The sequence below is a fragment of the Mus musculus genome, chromosome 11 (genome assembly GCF_000001635.26).
Source record: "Mus musculus strain C57BL/6J chromosome 11, GRCm38.p6 C57BL/6J".
In the NCBI taxonomy this organism is placed as follows: Eukaryota; Metazoa; Chordata; class Mammalia; order Rodentia; family Muridae; genus Mus; species Mus musculus.
Genome location: NC_000077.6, coordinates 88,267,443 through 88,282,923, shown reverse-complemented (window position 1 = coordinate 88,282,923; position 15,481 = coordinate 88,267,443). Strand labels below are relative to the sequence as shown.

At 47.3% G+C, this 15,481-nt stretch overlaps 1 long non-coding RNA gene across 2 annotated transcripts, besides 1 other annotated feature; it reads right to left on the bottom strand.

The window, feature by feature from the left end:
- Positions 6,849-8,845: an enhancer, noted in NCBI's record as "VISTA enhancer mm439". NCBI's record gives its function as "enhancer in: neural tube[12/19] | hindbrain (rhombencephalon)[11/19] | midbrain (mesencephalon)[12/19] | eye[6/19]" and the evidence as "EXISTENCE:transgenic organism evidence [ECO:0001131][PMID:17130149]".
- Positions 8,340-13,507, bottom strand: Gm34366. 2 transcript variants are annotated; one of them, XR_003949761.1, is made up of 3 exons: positions 13,424-13,507; positions 8,630-8,761; positions 8,340-8,551 (listed from the first exon to the last, which is right to left on the bottom strand). It is a non-coding gene; the product is annotated as a predicted gene, 34366 (long non-coding RNA). The 2 variants fall into 2 exon arrangements; XR_388945.3 differs by lacking the exon at positions 13,424-13,507 and adding an exon at positions 9,175-9,418.
- Between the last annotated feature and the right edge of the window lie 1,974 nt (positions 13,508-15,481).

Sequence of the window (15,481 nt, the reverse complement as noted above, 5' to 3'; positions counted from 1 at the left end):
ATGGGTAAAGGTGCTGTCTCATCTGATGAACTGAATTCAACCATTTGAACTCATATAAAAAGACAGCTATAGGGGTTGAAGGAATGGCCCACTGGTTAAGAGCACTTACTGTTTTAGCAGAGGACCTGTGTTCTCAGCATCCACATGGAGGCTCGCTATGATCCATAATTTCAGTTCCAGGAGATCTACTGCCCTCTTCTGGCCTCTTCAAGCACTGCACCCATGTTGGGGGACACACCCTGGCAAAAACACTCAAACACACTTCAAAAGATTAAAACTATTTTAAAAATATCTCATTTTTGCTTTATTTTAAAAGGTTTGTCCATTTTGTTTTATATGTGTGTGTTGTCTGCTTGTATATCTGAGTACCGTGTGCATACTTGGTACCTGCAGAGGTCAAAAGAGAACATTGGATTCCCTGGATGATTGTGAACCACCAGGTAGGTGCTGGGAACCAGATTTAGGACCTTTGCAAAACAGCAAGTGCTCCTAACCACTGGGCCGTCTTTCCAGACCCCAAATAAACAATTTTCTTTACATCTTTTAAATGTCAGGTATGATAGGCATCTTTATTCTCGGCACTCTTACACAAGGTGGGAGGTAGAGACCGGAGAATCGCCTAGAAACTTGTGAGATAGATAGCCTCTGTATACAGCACGTGAGTGCAGGTGTACACACACATATGCACACATGCACATGCATGCGCGCACACACACCGCTAAATAAATGTAATTGGGGGTGGAGTGGTGGGTGGCTAGAGAGATAACTCAGTGGTTAAGAGCACTGGAATTTGGTTCCCAGCACCCATGTCTGGTGGCTCATATCTCCCTGTAACTCCAGCACCGGGGCATCTAACAGTCTCCTCTGGCCTCTGTGGGCACCAGAAGACACATACACAAAAATAAAATTAAGTGTTAAAGAGTACATAATATTCTTGCAAAGGACCTACGTTTGGTTCCTGGAACCCACACCAGGTGGCCATAGCTGCCTGTGACTCCAGCTCAGCAGAGTCTGGCGCCCTCTTCTGGCCTCCAAGAGCACCTGCACTCATGTATACACATCCACAGAATTCAAATGTTTTTCAAAACTTAAATACACCTTTTTAAAGAGAAATTAAAAAAAAAAGCCAGTAACCAGAAAGAAACATTCAAAGGACCCCCTAGTCTTCCTAAAGGGAGAAAATTTGGAAATTTTTCCAGAAAGCTAAGCTAAAAAGGCCCAATCACTGCCAAGTATGAGGTGGTTGTGATAATTAATTGGCACTGTCAACTTGTTTGGATGCACAGTCGCCATGGAAACACACTTCTGAGCATGTCTGTGATGGTGTATCCAGAAAAGTTATCCGGCTTCAGCCTGAGTGTGGGGCAGTGCGAATCTGCATGCTGGGGTCCCAGACTAACGACAGAGAGAACTTAAAGCAGGCATTCATCTCTTTCTGCTTCTTGACTTAGGATGCTTCCGTCAGTCTCCTGTCCCAGGCCTTCATTATGGTGAGGGACCGAATCCCTCTCAGCTGTGAGCTGAAACAAAACCTTCATCCCTTAAGTCACTATGGGGTATATTGTTTGCAACAACCACAAAGTAACTAACACAACCTTGTTGATATCCCTGAAGTCAGGCAGCTACCTCCTCCTTCTCTCTGAATGTCATATGAAAGCCAGCTAGGTGTCCATTCATAAACTCCTCCCAGTTCAGTGGTTCTCGGTCTTCCTAAGGCTGTGACCCTTTAATACAGTTCCTGGTATTGCGGTGACTCCCAGACATAAAATTATTTTCATTGCTACTTTATAACTGTAATTTTGCTACTGTTACAAATCATAATGCAAATGTTTTTAGAGAGAGGTTTGCCAAAAAGGTCACAACCCTCGGGTTTGTTCTAGTTCCTCTGCTGGGGGCATCTAAGCTAGACCCAAAGACCAGATGCTCCCACCCAGCCTATACTCTTATAAACCCAGAATATGCAGTGGCTTATCCCAGAAGGGTTCACAAGCCATGCTTGTCCCTACAGTATGCCTTGTTGGGTTCCTTGCACTATGGGATGGAGACGTCAAAATGATCACACTAGCTGGGACCATCAATTCAGCAGCAGTAGCTGAGGGCCATGTCACTTATGTGATCCAGGGCTCTAAGGCGATGAAAAGGCTGGTCTCTAGGAGACGTGTAAACAGGGTCCTGTGGGCTAGGCACTTGGCAAAGCCCATGCAACACAAAGGTGCCAGGCCCCTCCCTGGACACAGCCTCTTAGGAACAAAGCCTTAGAAATCAATCAAGCCTTCAGGACGAGCCATTCTGTGTGAACAGATCTCCGTCCTCCCTCTTCCCACTGGGGGAGGGCAGAGTTCACATCAAACGTCATTAATCATCTTCCTGAGGGTGGGGGCTTATTGGACAGTCCTATTAATCAGAGGCCTATCACACCCACAGCCTGGCTGGGTCGCCATTGTCCTGTTCCTCACCTACGCTAGCGAGATTAGATTATCAGTGACAACTGAGACACCCTGTGAGTCACAGGAAGGCTGCAGAATAGGGTGGCTGCTATTTATTATTATTATTATTTATCCTCCTGGTTTGAGGATAAGCCGTTTCTTGTCTTGTCACGTTGCATCCTTTTCTTCAGAGAATCGGCTTTAAGAATCCAATTTGTCAAACTGGACAATCATGGGCAAATCCACAAAACAAATTTAAAAAAAAAAAAACCTTAGCGACTTTATTTAAAAAAAAAAAAAAAAGATAAAATAAAGCAGAAGGATTAAATGGGGCCTGAAAGGATTAGAAAATAACTTGTATTTGGCAACAATTAATCTCTGAAAAGCAGGGGCTCTGTGAAAAGGAACCGACAGAGGCACCCAGAAGGAAGGCTGGGGGTCCACGTACCCGTTCATCACCGGTATTGCTGGCTTCCTAGAGCAGTGGCTTTCAACCTGTGGGTCACATCCCCTTTGGCAAACAGTAGCAGAACTGCAGCTACGAAGTAGCAACAAAAATAATTGGGGGGTGGGGGGTCACAATAACATGAGGAACTGTGTTAAAAGGTCACAGCATCAGGAAGGCTGAGAGCCACTGGTGTTGAGAGAGACCCAGTATAGACCTGGGGTCAAATAAGTATGGAACACTTCCAGGCTTTCTCTCAACTCTCCCAATGAGCAGTAGCCTTACACCAGAGTCGTCCCCAGACCCCATCTCCCCACTGCACCCTCAGTCACTCAGCCCAAGGTGAGTCCTGAAGCCCAGGAAACAGTCAGATGACTCCCTTAGGCCCAGGACCTAGTGGCCACGGAACCAGAGGCTACCTATGCAGATGTCTTCCAGGCCAAGAAGAGTGAGAATCCAGAGCCAAGCCCAACACAGAAGCAGGGCTCCAGAAAAAAGCAAGAGAGACTTCAGTGAGCACCCTTCTCATCAGCTGCTTCCTGGTGAACTGGAGGGCGGGAATTCCAGCCTGTCAATCACCCAGGGCACATGAGGTTTGGGACAGTTGAGGTTTTATGTGAATACTTTTCAAGTGTTGGCAACCTAGTCAAATACACACACACACACACACACACACACACACACACACACACACACACACACACACACACTTTACTCTTCATGTTAATCCAGCCCATTTGAATCAGGCCTGGAGTTTGTGACATTGATCTAATCTGTCTCAGCTCAGAGAAGCTAGTGACCATAGAGGTCATATAGCTAGAGAAAGGCAGGGCCAGCCAGTCTGAGAACCGGGCTCAGACTTCCAGCACGGACCTGTCTGTTCCAGCCCTGAACATACGAGCCCAGATGTGATCGATCAGCAGGCCCATTCATTCAGGGGCAACAAAAGTAGTAAGAATTAACAGGGAAGTCTAGATTTCACACCTTCATGTGGGGCCTGAAAGTTCTCACCTTTAAATGGGGCTGTGAAATAAGAGAGGGGACCAATTAGAGAGGACCTGGTGGCTGGTGGTTGTATTTTTGATATTTTATTCATTTAGTTTTCTCATTTGACAAACAAGTTCTGAGTGATTCTCAGGGTGTAGAGACCTCTATAAAGCCTAGGGGACGGGAACAGGAGGCTACTCTGTGGCCTTTCAGATAGAGCTATGGACTGAGAGCAGGATGTAAGTATGTAACCAGGGTGACCACAGCAAAGCCCTGGGCCTTCCAAAGTCCAGCTCAGCCATTTTCTAGCTTTTGACTTTAGACAGACGACTCGGCTTCACTTTAAAATGGAGAAAATATCTACCTAGAGAGATGGTTGTGAAGACCAAAAGTGGCATTGAACAGAGGGTCCCAAGTCACAAGACACTTATATTTCATCTTCAAAGGTTTCTGGTAAGAAGACACAACTTTAGATACAGACACTTGAGTCTGAAAGACCCTTAGCTGGGAACGAGGGATTGCTCAATGCTTAAAAGACTTGCTATCCAAGTGTGAGGACCAGAGCTCAGATCTCCAGAAGCTACTTAAGATGCCAGGGGAGCGTGGCAACTGGCCTGGGGAGGCGGAGACTGGGATGCCCAAAGCAATCTGGCTAGAGAGATCAGCCATATTGGTGGGCTCTGGTTTTGACTGGGAGACACAGCCTCAAAAAATAAGGCAGAAGAGCCATCCATTGAGGAAGATGCCCAACATCCATCTCTGTCCTCTACATACGTGCTTACATATGTGCTTGCCTACCTAAGTGCCTGAGCATGTGCACATGTCTGCGTGCACACACAGACAAAGGCACAGACACACACACACACACACACACACACACACACACACACACATACACACACACACACACACACACACCATAAAAGAACCTCAGAAACTTGTGATTCAGACCGAACATACGGCTTCATGCTTGTAATCACAACACTCAGAAAGCAAAGGAAGAGCCAGAGTTCGAGGTTGGCCTCGACACAGCAAGACCCTGTCTCAAAATAAAGTGAGAGAGGGCTGAGGACACGGCTCAGCGGCACACGGCTCAGCCACACACGGCTCAGCGGCACAGTATTTGTTTAGTACATGTGAGGTCCTGGGTTCAACGCTGAGTACTGTAAGACTGGAGGGAGAGACGGATGGGGTGGGGGAGGAGGAACCATTCTAGTCTAATTATTTAATTTTTTTAGATTTATTTATTTAGTTTACACATGTGAGTACACTGACGCTGTCTTCAGACACACCAGAAGGTTTAAGATCCTATTACAGATGATTGTGAGGCACCATGTGGTTGCTGGGAGTTGAACTCAGGACTTCCGGAAGGGTAGTCAGTGCTCATAACTGCTGAGCCATCTCTCCAAACACACACCACAATCTCTGGGTCTCATGTTAATTTCCCTTAAAGTTAACATAAGACCCAGAGATTGGGGAAGGGGTATTTTTCTATAGCAGGCAGGAACATGTGAAAATCCGTGCTTACTCACGGGCCCTGGTCCCTCTAATCACTTCTCGAAGCCCGTGCAGACCACCTTGGTTTCCTGCTGTGACTTTATGGGAAACAAGGAAAGTTTCTTGTTTTATTTCAGAGCAGAGCCGCACAGGCCTCCGGGCCCCCAAATAAGTCAGCAACATCAGCATTGGCTACACAGTGTAACCCATCCACCACGTGCTCCTTGAAGAAAGATTTGTGAGACGGCTCTCCCCGTATTTGTCCACTGCAAGTCTGAGACAGCTTCATTTTTAAAAAGGATTGCTCCCCAAGGCAGCTTCCGATCATTAGTGGGAGGTGGGGCCCCAAAGCAATTCTGGCATGTGTGTGGTGGGGTGGGGGGAATCCTGCCGGTAGCTTCTCCGTCAGGCTGGTTGATCATTTGTGAAAGTGAGGCAATATTAACTGTTAGCAAAACTTGACAGGCATCGTGCCCGCCTTTATTAGGTGATTAATTAAAGGCCGCTGGAGACACTAGTGTAGAGTGACAGGCCTGGATTTGGGGCTTTGATAGATTCCGGGACAGATCCTGACTCCTCTCTTGGCTCCAAGGCCTTGGGCTACTTTCTTAAACTCTCCGAGTCTCCATTTATTCTTGTGTAAAATGAGGGCAATAAAACCTACTTCACAGGACTTTTGAGAATTAAATGGGAAATGTGTGTGATCAGAACGGGGAAGCTTGCTCTGCCCCACCTCTCGGAGCCTCTAGGAAGCTGGGGCCAGCGTTCATCCGCGGACAGACGTTCTAAATGGAGTCTCTCGTCAAGTGCCAGCATGAATCGGCCCAAGGCCAAGTACAGGCTCACGTCAGCTGAGAGGAGAGAACAACGGTTACGTTCATGCTTTATGCTTCTGTTCAGGCCTCTGATCTAAAGGCCAATTGTTGGGTTCTTTAACTGAGTCTGCCTCCCTCCTTGGAGCCCATCTGGAACCCAGTCAATGTTGGAAGCCTGGCTGAGTTCTGAGCTTGAGGAAGCTATTTTGGATTTTTAAAAAAATCTTTTTCCATGCTGAAGCCATCTAAGGGGACATGGCTGTAAAGGACACATGCCTTTACATGTGGGGGTCTCAGCCCCATCCTCCTACTGGGGTACTGGCCCCTGAGAATGTGCATTCCCTCTCAGGAAGCAACAGTGGATTATAGATCACTACCAAGCAAGAATTAAGGCAGGAGCGGGGGCCTGGACCCCAGAGCCTGATGAGAGATGGTAACCAATTTGCCAGTGTTGATTGCGTCTGTCCTGTGAACCAAGAGTAATACTTGAAGCTTTCCACCCAACCTCTCTCTCAGTCTTCCTATGAGCTCTTTGAGATGGATACAGTCAGCTGAGACCACTCCGATCCCAGGCCACCCGGCTCCCACAGGGCAGGGTCCATACTTGAAACCTACACTGGGACTTGCCATCTGCCAAGGCTTCCTCGAATGCAGTGACTTCCTACACTCCTGACAGGGACACTCACTTGTCCCTTCTGCATCCTGCCCCAACTGGGCATAGGGGGAGAGGGCGGAGCTCCCTTTGTGCCTGGCAAGTTCACACCCACAAACAGAGTTTTATGTGCCTTATATTTGGGGCCGTTTCTCCACACACCTGGATTCTATCGATCTCTTGAGCTTGAGTTTCAACCCTATAGCAGCAACACACACGCATGCTCACGCTTGCACGGATCCTTAACTGCAAACACCAGACTGGGACCCCTCCCAGACTGAAGTGGGCTTGGGGGGGGGAGGAAAGGACAGGGGGTTGGGGGGGGAGGCAGCCTCTGATGCTTTTCAGATCCCTCCACCCTCCAGGCGGTTGGAGACTAGCTTTCCAACAGGGCTGTTGCAGCTGATCTTCACCTGTGCTGTGTCCTTGGCTAAATGACCTTGCAAAGGCTCTCCCTGGGCTGCTTAGTTTTTGGAGCTGATATTTGAGAAGAAGAAAAGCAGAGAGGAGTAGTTACACACACACACACACACACACACACACACACACACACACACACACTCAAAAAAGTCTATTGGCAACCAGGAAAGAAACTCCGGGTTGGTAGAATGAAGGGCAGAATTTGTAAGCATTCAGCCACCTGAAATCACCGCGCTTTTCTCAGCTCGCTTAATAAAAGCTGACAGCCCGCATTGTTCCACCAAGACAAGGTAGCCAGACCTCAGTGACAGGGTGAGGAGGAGAGCAGAGGGACAAAGGCAACCAGCTCTGCGGAGGGGCTTGAGGAGGGGTTAAAAAATAAAGAGTGAGGGCTGGTGTGGGGGGGTGACTCTTAATCGGGGGCCTGGCAGGAGACCCTGGGAACGCAGTCAGTAGACCAGGGGCTCCAGATGGCTTTTTGTCTCCATGCAATAAAAAATGCAATCTGACAGGCCCTGGGATGGGACTTGCAGAAAACAAAAGTCTTTAGGGCGGGGGAGCAGGACTGAGAGTGGGCTGGGTTGAAGGTATCAGAGTCGGAGGGAAAAAAAAAAAGCGGCTGTATCGGCAAGCTGTTCCGAGGGTTCAAAGGGTGCCTAACTCCAGAGGCACAGGGACAAAGCCAGCTGCTTTCTGGTCTTGGCAGGGGGACAAATTGGAACTTCACTGAATGTTTGGCCCTTGAAACAAGGTGAGACTTTGCCAGTTGCACACCGATGTGGGTTCTTTGCATCCAACTCCCGCAGCCCAAAGTCGTTAGGGGATGATATAAGGATACAGGGCTTCCTGGTGCAATTTAATTGCTCATAGACCGGAAAGTGATGAGCTCCATCGAATTGCACAGACGTCCTGTAGGAGACCAGCTGCCTTCTTAATGTGGCTTCTCAGAGGGGGGACACACCCCCACCTGCTTCACTAGAGGCATACAGACGTCCAGGGAATCAGCGGCGCCCCTGTGGCCCCTGATGGGGCTGTCGCGGAGCCCCTGTGGCCTCTGATGGGGCTGTCGCTTTTTATTAAGTAATCTGTGCCTTCAAATCACTGCAGGTTTCCTTCCCAGAGGTCTTCTTGGTTGCTGAGTGGGCCCAGCACGCAGCAGGCTCCCGATAAATATTAAACAGTGGCTGCTGGTGACGTCTGCAAATCTCATTGTAGGGGGCAACTTGTCATCCAGGGGGATAGACCCCCCATCTAGGAAAATGATGTGGTCACCGTGGCAGAATAGCAGGAAATTTAAGGTATGAGGGTCCTAAGACAGAAAAATAGGGTGAGAAGGCTAGTGGGGATTCCTACATCTGCGGAACATGTAGGAAGATTGGCATCTCACCGAGTGTCAGAGGAAGCAGAGGCCTTTTCAAAAGCAACGCGTCCATGTTGATCAAAATGTAAATGCACAACCGCTCTGGCCCAGGAGGCGCAGACATCCGTCTCCACAGCAAACGTTCAGATCTGTGCAAAGCTGTGGATGGATGCAAAGCTGATAAGGGTGTTCATGCAACGTTGGGGAAATTGATGGTGCCTGATGGAGTGTTCTACAGTTATTAAAATATAATGGGGGCCGGAGAGATGGATCATGGGTAAAAATGCTTGCTGAGCAAGTCTTGCAGCCTGAGTTTGGTCCCCAGAACCCACATGAAGGTAGAAGAGAACCAACTCAACAAAATTGTCCTCTGTCTTTCACATTAGCATCATGAATCGTGATGTGTCCCCTCCCACAACCCATGTCACACACAAATAATAATAATAATAATAATAATAATAATAATAATAATAATACATTGGTTTTTTTAATGGGCTAGGAATGCAGCTCGCTGATGTAAGTACATGCTTAGCATGTAGGCGATATGACTAAGTCAGCCCATATCTACTTACATAGAAAGATCTTTAAGATACAGCTGGAGGTGGGGAATAGCATCTAAAACCACGAGTATAACACGATGCTGTATGTGTCCCAAACAAACAAAAACAAACACTTAAAGATCTAAATGTTGGTCTGTGAGTGAACATAGATCACAAAGCACAGGCGGGGCTAAGGGTATAGCTTAGGGGTGGAGTGTTTGCCTAATTAGCATGGGTGAGACCAGGGGTTCATTCCCCAATGCTACAAAATAAAGCAAAATGGGTAGGCAATGGTTACCCTTGGAAGAGTTAGGGCAAGCAGCGGCAGGAACAGGACTGCAGGGGACATCTTCACAATGCTTTGTTCATTTTCGGAAGGAAAAATGTCTGTATACCACTCATAAAATTTCAAGTTTCCAATTATACACTTGACAACATTGTAGCATTTTCAGCATGGCTTTGAAGTCTGATCAGGCCTGAGTTCCAGTTCTGTCTCTGTCTCTCTGTCTCTGTCTCTCTTTGTGTGTGTGTCTCTCTCTCTCTGCCTCTCTCTGTCTCTCTGTCTCTGTCTCTCTGTCTCTGTCTGTCTGTCTGTCTCTCTCTTAGTTTATAATTTCAGGCAAAACACGGCTATTTTCTAAGCTTCAGCTTCTTCCTCTGGGGTGGTCCTCCGGGGGTGGTCCTAGGGAGGTGGTCCTAGGACCTACCCCACAGGATTGATGAAAGATTTCATTGAGATATGCATAGAAGACTTCAATGTCTGGCACACACTCAGCACTCAATAAACAGGACTGGTTAATGTCATTCTTGCTCTAGAGTTGAGACCAAGTGTCTCTAAGTATCTCTCAAGGGAGGAGAAGTGTTGGAGAGAGCAACAACAGAGTCCAAATAGTCCAAAACCAAGGTGGGTGTGAGGGGACGCTTCAAACTGAGGAAACCAAACAGGTCAGGCAGAGCCTGTCGCTCAGACAACAGAGAGAGGAGCTGAACTCTGGGCCCAGTCAGTAGAAGATGAGAGGTCCCCTTGCCCTTTGACAATGACAGAGAAGCTGACACTACAGGATGCCTCCCTTCAAGAGACCTCTCCAGGGTGGGATTTCTAGGGGAATACGGGTCCTTGGCAGTCATGGGGTTTTGTTTTCACTTGAGACACTTTCTTGTCCCCAAAGCAATGATAAGCTAGGAACACCATCAGCAGAGCTATCAGCTGTCAGACAGAGGCAGGCTTGAATGGTCAGCAGGTTTAGTGTTGAGAGTGAAAAATAGAAAGAGGGGAATGGGATTCAATCTAGGATAGCAAGGTACAACCCTATTGGCCTGGGACCAACATTGCACCGAGAGAGATGCTCAGAGACCCTTAGCATCTCTTCTAGGAAACAGCCCATAGAAGGTGATAATTCTGAGACGCCCAGTTCTTAGTTGGGGTTCCATTGCTGAGAAGAGACACTATGACCAAGGCAACTCTTATAAAAGACAACATTTAATTGGAGCTGGCTTACAGGTTCAGTCCATGATCATCACAGTGCTTGCATCATGCAGGCAGACATGGTACTGGAGGAACCAAGACTTCTACATCTTGATTTAAAGGCAGCCAGGAAGAGACTGTCTTCCAAAAGGCAGCCAGGAAGAAACTGTCTTCCAAAAGGCAGCCAGGAGGAGGCTCTCTTCATCACTGGGCAGAGCCTGAGGATAGGCAGTGACACACTTCCTCCAACAAGGCCACACCTCCTCTAACAAGGCCACACCTCCTAATGGTGACGTTCCCTATGGCCAAGCATTCAAACCACCACACCCAGCAAGTGAGCAGCCCAGAAAGAGTAGAATTCTGAGTTTTTAGATCGAAGTTCAAGAAAAGCATAAGGCTAACCGTTTACATAACTTAAAATCCTTTAGTACCCATCTTAAGATGAAAAAGAAACCAGTAAAATTAGTATAGTTTATTTAACTCAATATATCTAAAATACCATTTAGCTGTATGATTCATATAAAAATTACTGAGACACTTTATGTTCTTCATTTTATACTAAGACTTCTTAGTCTGATACAAGTTTGACTCTTACAGTGTGTCTCAGTGAGAACCAGGTTCACTTCAAACACCAATTACTCATTGTTGATGACCTTGAAGTGAGAGGAGGCATAGTCCTATTCTTCTGGGGTTTGACTATGGCTGATATCCTAGGGTGCAAGTGTGCTAGGGTCAGGCTTGGCTGATGCAGACTGAAGACTCAGGGGGAACAATCCATGATTTGGAAAGTAGTGTGAAGCATGTTAGCTAGTCACTGAGTGGGTAAAGGGATTTGGATGAGAAATGTCCCTCTCAGGCTCATGTATTTTAACACCTGGTCTCCAGCCGGTGACACTGTCTGAGGTTATGAAACCTATAGGCAGAGCCTTGTCCACTAGGGATGGGCTTTGAGGGTTTAATAGTGTGGTGGTTTGAATATGCATGGCCCATGAGAAGTGGCACTATTAGGAGGTGTGGCCTTGTTGGAGGAAGTGTATCTCTGTGTAGGTGGGCTTTGAGGTCTCCTAGTGCTCAAGCTCTGCCCGGTGCAGAAGACAGCCTCCTTCTGATTGCCTTTGATTCAAAATGCAGAATTCTCAGCTCCTTCTCCAGCATCACGTCTGCCTGCATGCTACCATGCTTCCTGCCATGATGACAATGGACTGAACCTCTAAAACTGTAAGCCAGCCCCTATTAAATGTTTTCCTTTATAAGACTTGCCTTGGTCATGGTGTCTCTTTTCAGCAACAAAACCCTAACTAAGACAAATAGCCTGGAGTCCTTTCCTGTTCTCTGTGTGTGGATGGAAATGTGATCAGCTTCTTATATCTTCCAGAACAATGTTACCATCTGGGAGCCTAGCATTCAACACATAAACCTATGAGGGACTTTTTATACTCAAACCATTAACAGTTTCTAAGGTGTGATTCTTTTTACTTCTGTGGTTCCCCCCCCCTTTGGTGGGTGTTTCTGTTTGATTGGTGGGTGTTTCTGTTTGATTGGTGGGTTGCCTGTTTTCATATTGTTTTATGCTTTTGTTTGTGAGGTTTTCGTGTGTGGCTTTGTAGCTGTTTTGGTTTTGATATAATGCATGATCAGGAGGCTGAAGCAGGGGTATCATGAGTAGGAGACCAGTCTGGGCTATATAGTTCTGGTGCCTGCTTGGGCAACACAATAAGATCCTGTTACATACACACACAGACACACAGAGAGAGACACACACAGACACATACACACACACACAGACACACACACAGAGGGACTGGGGGGATTAGAGGTAGTGATGGTTAGCTATGTGAATAGGAGAGGGTCCCCAGTTTGGTGGCTGAGAAGAAGGAGAGAAAATTTGGAGCAGTTGCAGACTCCTGGGGTGGTTGACATGCCCCCAGTTAGAGAGGTTGTGGAATAGCTGCTTCCTTGGGGGAATTTCCTTGAGGGTCTGGAAGCCAGCCCTCTGTAGAAGAGGTAGAGTTTTTTGTTTCTAGGAGCAGAGAGTAGGCTGGTCATGGGCAATGAGGCCTCCATGGCTGTCACATGGGGGAGTAGGAGAAACATCTCCTTGTCTCTTCAGTTGTGACCTGGGAGCTAAGAACTGAAGTTGAAAGGGACAGAAGCCTGAGCCAGAAATCACACAGCCAGAGAGAGGCCAAGGAGATAGAGACATAGCTCAGTGATGAAGTGCTCGCTAGCAAAGCCCTGGGCTCAGTCAATTCCTAGCACAGAGAAAGTGAGAGGGGCTTAGCAGGGCCTTATGCAACTGCAGGCGATAAGTAGAGAACAGGAGAGAGCATGATGGGAAAGAGGCATCAGGCATTGCTTCTAACGGAGGCAGGTATGGGTGCTCCTTATGCTACCTGCACAAAGACAACCAAGTCCTTTTTGGCTCCTTCAGAGAAGCAGGAAATGCTATCCAGATACTGACTAACCTGAGCAGGCTGTGGGGACAGGTGGATAGAGGGCAGCCAGGACTGTCATGATCTGGGAGACCAGATCACTTGGGAAAGACTCCAAGGGTTAATCTCCAAAACACAAAACCCAGTGATTGCTAACTTTGGAGAAGACAGTCTAAGGCTCACAGGAAAGCCAGGCTCATAAAATATTTAAGACAAAACACAACAGCACTTCAGTCCATGGAGTTTAAACCAGAAAATGGTCTTGGGTGGCACAATAGGAAAGCCAAAAGGACCACAGAGTCAATTCCCTGCCTCTCTGTGGTTTGCAGTATTAGGCAAGATCACTGGGGGTGCGGGGAGGCGGGTGGGGTGGGAAGCTGCTCACCTTGAGTTTGACGAACAGCCTCCTGGTTTCTCCCTGCCTGAGAAATGGTTGGTTGAAGGGTTCCATGCTTTTGGTACTTAAAGATGGTAATCCATTCTCCTCATTCAAATGTCACAGAAGCAAGCCTACAGCATCCCAGTAGAGAGCTGCCTCCCAGCCTGGAGCTGGCTGGCACACGGAGGCAGGGGAACGGGGTAAGAAGCAGGAATTCACAGTCATTCCTCAGTTTCTCAGCTCCGCTGTCCTGTGCTCTCACCTGAAGTACGAGGGGCTAATGGTTCTACCAACCCTCAAAGACTTAAGGGCGAGAGGATTAATTAATGTGGCTAACACGCTCTGAGATCCCCAAATGAGAGTGTTAGCCAGGGGCCAACGTTATTAGACTGATGACGGCTATTAGGATCGTGCTATTGTTATTACGTTTGCTCTCTCAACCCTTAAATCACCCTCTATCCAGCAATCGCCTGCGTTTTATGTAATTATAGCTTATATAGGTAACAAATGAATATTTCCACAAGCTGGGGAGCGAGCCTGCTGCATACATTAATTTGCTTGATTAGTTCTCTATTTGATATGCTTTGTCCCCCCCCAACCCCCCTTTCCTGCCCTGCTTCAACAGAACATTAATGAGTTTTAACACCTTGCAAAAATGGGCTCTGTCATGGGAATACCTCAAGTGTACTCTGGGTTTAAAATCCACACATTCTGAGGCTTCCTAAAGGTTAGACAAAGGTTAACAAACAATTAATCTGTTGAATCAGTGACTAAATCTGTTTACCCAATCTCTACACTCTAAAGGCCATTAGCCATCAGCCACCCACTTGCATTGATCTCTCTTTTCTAACTTCACTCTCACGGAGCTGCTCAGATCCCTGAATAATTTGGAAAAAAAAGGACGGAGGAAAGAAAGGAAACATCTTAGTTAAGAGCAGTAATTATCTCAGGAACGTTTTGGGAGAGTCTGGGGTCTATCACTATTTAAAGCTCACAATAATGGAAGTCCCGATAAGACTCAGTCCAGTGAGCCACACCCTTTGAGAAGCTGATGTAAGGTACGAGGTATTTCCTGTGAATGGAACATGAGGTAGACCTGACACGGAGACCATACCTCCTTGGCTTCCTGTTGGACTCTCCCTGGACTCTCGTTGTTTGCCCAAAGAGGATGGAGAACAGGTGCATCACTCTTGCCTTGGGGGCTAAGAGGAAGGAGGCTTCCAGCCTCCCAGGTCTCTGAGGGAACATTGCAGGAAGAATGGAGCCCAGAATGTTCCTTTCCTTGGGATTGGAGATGAAAAGGGTAAAAGCCATATGCCTCCCAAGCTGGGTGAGTCCTACCCCAGTAGGCTCCAGAGTCCCATAAAGAGACATTGTTTCCCCAGTTTTAGTTGCTAGGCCAGCAATGAGGATGGTTACAAAAAATGATAATGGCCTTGAAGAAAGTGTCAAGAATCATTAGAATCCAGCTACATGAGACAAGTGAGAGGTTTCTCTCTGCTACAGTGTACACACATACACACACACACACACACACACACACATATGGGCACAACACATGTGCACACACTTGCACACACACCACTGTTTGCTAGTGCTCAGGAGTGAACACAATGTCTGCACATGCCAAGCAAATGCTGTACCATGAGCTACATACACCAGCCCTTGGCTTTTTAAAGACAGGGTCTTGCTAGTAGCCAAGGCTGAGTTTCAACTTGCAATCCTCCTGCCTCTACCATCCAAATGCTGGGGTTACAAGTCCTCTCTGTTTTGATGACCTGACCATGCTTGCACACAGACCGCCAGCTCTGACCCTGAGGTGTTCTCTCCAACAGCATCTGATATTTGTTATGGGACTCTCACCCCATGTGCCTTGCTTAGGCTCTTTGTCATCATGGTCGGAGACAACTTGGAACACCTTCAAATGCAACATTCTTTTTCCTGACCAGTGATGTTACCAAAGTAAATGTTACCAGGGACTAAAAGCCAGTTCACCTTCTGGTTTTATCTGTTTTGGTATATAGTGCTCAAAAACAGTAAGAAGATGTAGCTCAGTTGGTAGAG